This window comes from Ictidomys tridecemlineatus, chromosome 10 (genome assembly GCF_052094955.1).
Source record: "Ictidomys tridecemlineatus isolate mIctTri1 chromosome 10, mIctTri1.hap1, whole genome shotgun sequence".
Lineage (NCBI taxonomy): Eukaryota > Metazoa > Chordata > Mammalia > Rodentia > Sciuridae > Ictidomys > Ictidomys tridecemlineatus.
Window position 1 is genome coordinate 134,537,054 of NC_135486.1, and position 7,517 is coordinate 134,544,570.

Genomic DNA, 7,517 nt, shown 5'->3' on the forward strand with positions numbered 1-7,517 from the left:
CCTGCCCACCCCTACCCCTTGCCCGCTCCACCATGTCCCACCTCTGGCCGTCACTGTCTCTCAGTGACTGTAATAGACAAGCCAGGGGACAGGGGTGGGGGGTCAAAGGTGAAGCCGTGACCTCTCCAGAGCCCCAGAGGATGCAGATAGCAGGGACTATAAAAACCACTGCTCGCTTCCCTCCTGGGTCCTGCTGTTCTGCCTCGGGTTGACCAGAAGAGAGAATTTTTCATGGAAATTTCTTCTGAAATTTGTCCAGTGCTGTTGCCATCATGCATCTTGGTGTCGTTTGAAATCATTTTAACAGAAATGAGGTACTGTTAAAAAAAAAAAAATCAGATGCCTCCAGAGTTCCTCCCTCATTACCCAGAAGTCTGTAATAGCTTTGTGATCTAAAAGAATGGCATCGGGGGCAGTGTCTTGTTCTCCTCCAAACGACAATGACTGTCATCTCTGAAATACTTCATTGTTTAAAAAGCACTTTATATGCATTATCTTAGCTCATTCATCCAATTTCCAAGCACCTGTTATATGCCAGGCACCGAGAACACAGAGAGACACATCCCCCCCCCCATCTTTTTTCCTTAAAATTCTCCAATGACTTCACAAACCCCTTGGAAGGAAAATTCAGTTCCATCCCTTCCTGACAGGAGCTGGCACTTCCTGTCTCTCTGAGCCCATCTCCCCTCGTTCTGTCCTGATTTCTCGCTAGTCACAGAGGCCTCTGGTGTTCCTCAAAGGTGCCAAGCACCTCCACTCCCCAGAACTTGACATTAGCTTTGTCTAGAATGATCTTTCTCCACATTGATGCGACATGCCACTTCATGTCATCCGAATCTCAGTTTAATGCTGCCTCCTAGAGAGATCAAAAGACTCTGCTGTGAATCATCCAATATTGGGAACTAGAGCATCAGGCCCCAGCCACATCGCTGCTTGCTGTAGCCGTCATGGGTCAGTTGACCGGTAACTAGTTAGCACCCCTCTGGGAGCCGGGCACTGGGCTGGGGACTGGGCACAGGGGTGAATGGCTTACCATGCCCCTGACTTCTTGGAGTCCACATTCCTTTGGTACTTGACCTTGCCAAAAGGTGGACAGTAGAGGCAGACAGGGTGACGTCAGCCTAAAAGGATGAGATGATGCACTGAAACCCTGCCAACAACTCCCGTTTGTTCCTCCTTTTTGATTTCTAATCTGCTCATTGGTAAGCCCAGGTTCTGGAGGAAAAAGGATTAATTTTCAAAGTGACCCAAAGGCTCTCCAAGAGCACCATTAACCCTACCTATTTAGGAACCTGTCCCGCCTCCTGGCCCCAATTCCAGGAGCGATTTGTCCTATTTATGTGAGGACACCGGCACTCGAACGTGCTGGTCCCCGTGTTTGCCCACGGAATGTGGCAGAGGAACATCTATCTGACTTTTGCTTTTCCCCTCCTCCCGAGGAGGAGGAGAGCGGCGAGGGCTGGTTGTCATGGTGACGCAGGATGCTGAAATCCTCCTCTGGTGCTCCAAGGGAAGGAAGGATTCTTTGTTCTTCCTGGTGGAGGAAGGGTGAGACGGGTGTGGCAGGCCCCAACCTCTATTTCAGAGGCCACTAGCTCTAGTTTAAAACCCTGCTGTGACTATGCTATGTCACCCCAACAGGTCATTTGACCCTTGTTAGTGGTGATAGTCAACAGCCTTGGCTCAGAAACAGGCTGAAAAGGAAATGAAGTGCCTAGGGCAGTATTTGGCCTGCAGTGAGGTAAGCAATGCTTGCCATTGTGTCAGCGCTACCACCACCTCCACCATAGATTCCAGAGGCTTCTTTGTAGAGGAAAGAGCCTGCAGCAGAGAAGGAACTTCAAATCCTGGCTCTGCCATTCATGAGCCAGTGTATTAATGTATGGGCCTCCTGTTCATGGTCCAGGAGATGGGGACAATAGAATCTCCTTTTCAAGGTTATTTTGAAGACTCGGGAAGCCTCGTTAAATAAAAATGTCTCATACATAACAAATGCGTAACACAGATCCGTTGAGCCTGAATTTGAAAAAAGCTCTCACGACCATATAACCTTTGATTTTAGGTTGCTGCAGCTAAAACGTGAAAAGGATCTTAGTAATTAATGAAAAAAAAAATCAAAACAATTTCCTCCCCCAAAGAATGGAAAAGAAGAGAATATCTTACAGCCCGTTTGAAATAAACTTAATTCCCTGTAAATTTCTCTGACAATCAAATATGTTCGTTGCCACAAACTCAGAAGTTTGTTAAGCACTTTCTATGTGTTACGTGTTTTCCCTGGTGATCTAGAGAGGAGAGAAGATGCAGAAGGTCCTAAAGTGCCTGAGTAAGTCCATGCACATGTAGCGCCAAGAAGAGAATTGGGCAAGGAGTGAGCAAAGCCTGTAGCTCCCAGATGACAAGTTCAGACTCGGTTTACCCAAGGCCCCTTCAGGTTCTGGCCTCTCTATGTCACCTTAGCGTTTTTTTTTCCCACCATTCTTGGATAAACAACCAAAGCCCAGCCGGCATATTGTGTGATGATCCTTCCTGCCCGAGTGACTGTGCTCTTCCATGGTTTGTTCCCACATCACCCTTTCCAAATCTGTCTTTGCCTTTTCATCTTTCCAAACTCCGCTGAAGCTCTACAGACTCCGGGGATTGCCCTCCATGAGCGACCACACCTGTGTGTCTACCATCTTTCTACCAAGTGAAATCGCAGGCGAACGGGGGCTCAATGGGTCTATTTCATTTGGTTTTGTCAAATCCTCTGACACCCCGTGTGTGACTATGTGCCCTGTAAACATAAGGTGATGGTATAGATGTGCAGGCTCTGAAGTCTGTCTCCAAAACCCAGCTCTGCACTGTCCTGCACTGTGATATTGGGAAAGTGACTTAGCCCCTCTGTGCCTTGGTTTCACCATTTGGCAGATGAAGGTACCAAAAGTGTTTCATACCATTCATGGGGAGATTAAATGAGAGTATGTACTCATTAGTTATATGCCTGAAAATCCGTCATACGTATTAATTAGCATGCTATCATCATTGTTTTGGCTCCTGATTTAGACTATAAACTCACTGACAGCATGTCCTGAGTGTTACTTGACTTTATTACCCAAGTGCCCAAAGCATCAAGGGTAAGTGACCAACTGAGATTTTTTGAGTGCATCAAGACCTAGGTTTGAGTTCCGGTTCTGCCATGGACTGGCCAGGTGAGCGTGGACAAGCCATTCAAGCTCTCTGATCCTCTCTTCTTCCATCTGCAAAACAAGAATGATAATTTGAAAACTGGGTTATCTATCTCCGAACATTTCTAGCTAACATCGTAGCTACTAAATAGCATCCATTTTATTCATTCCACGAGTATTTTTAGTGCCTTCTGTGAATGTGCCCGAGAGTATGCCCACTGCCAGATCATTCTGGAGGTGAAGGTACTGTATCACTTGTGCTGCTTCTGCTCAAGGGTCAGGGATTGTTTACAGAAGGAATGAGTATTGGCCGTGGGGATAAAGAAGTCTTAATATGAGCGCTTCCCAGACAGTAGAGAAAATGAAGCATTTCTATTGATTCTAAGACCCGGGATCAGACAGCAGGTCAATAACAGTCCATAATTAGATTTTAAAATATCATGCTCAAGTATATGGTTCCCATTGTTTGATGTGTGATTAGAAACAATTCCCTCTGCGCAGTCCAGGGAAGTGGGAATCCTCAGGCCTTGCATGCTCGATGCAGAGGGAGGAAGGGCAGGGTGGAAAGGCCCCGAGGGGCTTAGGAGGGGACACAGGGAAGGATGGCTGTTGGGGCCAAGTTCATGGGCTAGCAAACCTCCCTAGTGGCCCATTTTCTTTCCAGAACATCAGATGGGATGGTTTGGAGAGGTCACTATAGTCAGGGGCTTTGGGTGGGAGTCAAGGTCAAGGGCTTGAAAGGGTCAAGTTTCTAAGCTGCAAAGCCTGAGTTAAAATGTAAAGGACCAGGCATTGTAAACCTGCTTCTAAACTGCAAAGCCTAGGTTAAATTCCAGTAGCCATTAGGACAATACCCGAACTGCCCAGTAAATATTCCTCCTGATCCTCTGGTTGTTTAATAACTTAGGACCCTGTGTAGCCCGGCACATAGGCATTCAAGGCCCAAAACCAATCAGTTTGAATGTGGACCCCGCTTAGAAGTGACCAATCACCCCTGCCCAGCCTGTTCCCGCCAATGAATGTACTAATCAAGTCTAAGAATTATTGTTTGATTTTCCCGAGGTGTATGGTGATTTGTTAAAAGAGATGTATGCAAAGCCCCCGCCCTCCCCAAAAAGTGTACTTAAGCACTGCTCAACCCTTGCCCGGGGCTCTGAGCTGCTCTCTCTCTTCCTGAGTGAGCCTGGAGCCTCAGGGCGCTGAATCAGGATCCTCAATAAAAATCCCCTTATGCTTATTGCACGAAGCCGGTCTCTTGTGGTCTCTTCCTCCGACGTTTCGCCGGTCCCTTACAGGTTGATCTTGTAAGAAATTCTCTTTGGTCCTTTGAGTGAGATCACTTGCTTTAAAGGAGATTCTGCTCCCTGATTCCAAACCATTTCCACTCCCCCACACTCCCCCAAATGACTCCCCATGTCCCCACCCAAACGATCTCATCCCAAATGCACATACTGCAATGAGGAGGGAGGAGGAAACTGTTCCCTCAGGAGAGGGACCAGGAAGATGGGCCAGCAGCCCTTTTTCTGATGCCGAACTTGGAGATGATTATTGCACAACTCCAGTTGAGTACCTACTGTGTGCAGGGCACCAGAGTAGATGGTTTTAACATATCCTCTTAAAAAAGGATTGGTTCAGAAAATCGTTCTTTTCATTTTATAAATGGACAAAGTCAAAGCAGATATGATATGGAATAAAAATGAGTTGGGCTGGGTACAGTGGTGCACACCTGTAATCTTAGCAACTTGGGAGGCTGAGGCAGGAGGATGGCGAGTTCAAGGACAGCCTGGACAATTTAATGAGACCCTGTCTCAAAATAAGAGCAAACAAAAAATTGGGCTCAGGATATAGCTCAGGGGTAGAACATCCCTGGGTTAAACACCCGGTGCCACACACACACAAAATGTGTTGGCAGTAATCCAAAATTATTTCAAATTTCAAAAAGTTCATAGGGGATAATTTGCTACCCAGGTGTTGACTTTTTGTTGCAAGTGAAAGAAACCAAATTAGAAAAGTGACATCCTGGGGTGACAAACATGGGACCCAAGATGCAACATGACTCGGCCTATTCCCAGGCACAACCAGGGTCTTTTGAAAGTTCTTATGGTGGTCTCTTCTCTTCATTCCATCTTATCTCTGAATGGCTGGTTCATTTCCAATCTCTCTACCCAGACTGGCTTTCTCCTTTTCTCTGGTCCATGCAAAAGAAGACACAGATACCAAGCTTTACATCTTGATAGTCCTGAATACAGAAGGAGTCTCTTCCTAAATTCCAGACCTCCAAATCTTACAGAAAAACTCTGATTGGATGAGATGCCCATCCACGAACCATCAGGAGAGAGGTAACATTCTCCTACGATGGCAGCTTCTAGGGTAAGCATCTGGATAGAGTGGAGAAGGGTGATAAAGTACATGTAGGCAGATACTCATGATGGGGCAGGTAAAAGAAGCTACATGATATAATAACAAAAGGTTGAGTTTTGTTACCACAGCATAACTTGACTGATACACATGCTAGCAGGAGCTTCCTACAACACTTACCAAGTGGAAATTGCTAACCTGGTTTGAAGTGTGGGAGGCACTCAGATTTGTCTGTGATCTGGAGCAATATGAGAAGAAGAAGGAGGGAGACCAATAGTTATGAACAGTTTAGGTCCAAAACTGGTTCTTTCTATACATATACCTCCTTGAGGGCTTACCCCATTTTGCTGACTTGGAGACGGAGGTTCAAAGAGGTGAGGTGACTTACTCGAAATCACAGTTGTAGTAAGTGGTGGAAACAAATTCTCAAATCTGCACAATTTCCATAATCTCTATCACTCTGAATAAAGATCATCTGTGACTAGTTTTCTCTCCTCTCCGATGCCTTTTTAAACTTAGAAAAAAGTTTGAGAACGAAGTTAGGCAGTAAATATCTTGTTTCCTTCCAATTTCTGTGAAGGGTTTGGTTCCACTCTGGTCTCGGGGGTGCTTGCCAACGTCTCTGAGTCAGTCGAACCATCCCTTAAAAAAATGGAAGAAAAAAAAAAACACCAACCAAAAAAAAGCAACCAATCCAGCCCTAAATGATTCATGACACCCAGCATACATATTTATAGGCTCTTTCCAAGAGTGAGATCCACTCGAGGCTCTTGTTCCCACCCCCATGCATCTGCAAGCTTGCACCAGGCACTTAGAAGAACCAAAGACTGTACCACTTACTCACCCACACGTGTCTGTGCTGGGGTTTGAACTCTCCGTGAACCACCGCCACACTGCAGAGCCAAACTCTAAGTGCCCATCTGTGGACGTGGAGTTCCGAAATGGGATTCTGCTCTTGGGCCCGCTGGTCACTCTTGTAGATAGTTTTTCCTGTGTGTGTGTGTGTGTGTGTGTGTGTGAGATAGAGAGAGAGAGAGAGAGAGAGAGAGAGAGAGAGAGAGAGAGAGAGTGAGTTACATCTCAAGCTTGGAGCTAAGACCTGTATATATCTAGCGAGAGGGGACGTTGGGCCTTAGGTTAGATCTAGGTATGCAGATCTGCTCCTGCTGGCTCTGTGACCTAAGAATGTCCCTTCATCTCTTTTAGACTTAATGTTCTTCTTTAAACTGGAGCTATTTGTGACCTGCACCATGGAACTGTTGTCATGAGGAGAGTGAGGACAGGGCTTACGGAAATGCGCAGGGCATTATAAGTGCCCCGGGGTGGAAACAGAAGGCAGCTGATACCACCTCTCAGCCTGCAGAAGAGGAGAGCGGATTCCTGGCACCAGAGAAGGCGGCAAGGCAGGGGACATGTCCTCGGTGGGACAGTGCAGCCAGCCCCACCCACGGTGGCTTTTCAGGGAGGGAACCAGCAGACTGGCCTGCGTTGTTCAGTAAGTGTGGATGGAGTCAGAGAGCTTCCACCTTGTGATTCATTTCCACTTCAAATTTGATGTTTGCTTATTAACATTTTGATGCTGTGACCAAAATACCTGAAGGGAAGAACCTGGAGGAGGAAAGGTTTAACTGGGGCCATGTTTTCAGAGGTCCCAGGCCATGGATGGCCAACTCCATTACTCTGGGCCCCTGGTGTAGCCAAACATCATGGTGGAAGGGTGTGGCTGGAGGCAGTAGGTCACTGAGGTGTGACTTTGGGGAACACATTTTGACCCTGGTGAGCAGAGCTCTTCCTGCTTCACGGTTGCCATGTCCTGAGCTGCTTCATGCCTCCCTTTCCACCGTTACGATCTGCCTCAACCCAGACCCAGAGCCATGGAGCCAGCTGCCCACAGACTGAGCCTCTGAAACCACGATCCAAAATAAACCTATTGCCAGGTATTCTGGTCACAATGAGTAAAAGTTAACTAAAACAAGGTTAGATTTTATTAAAAAA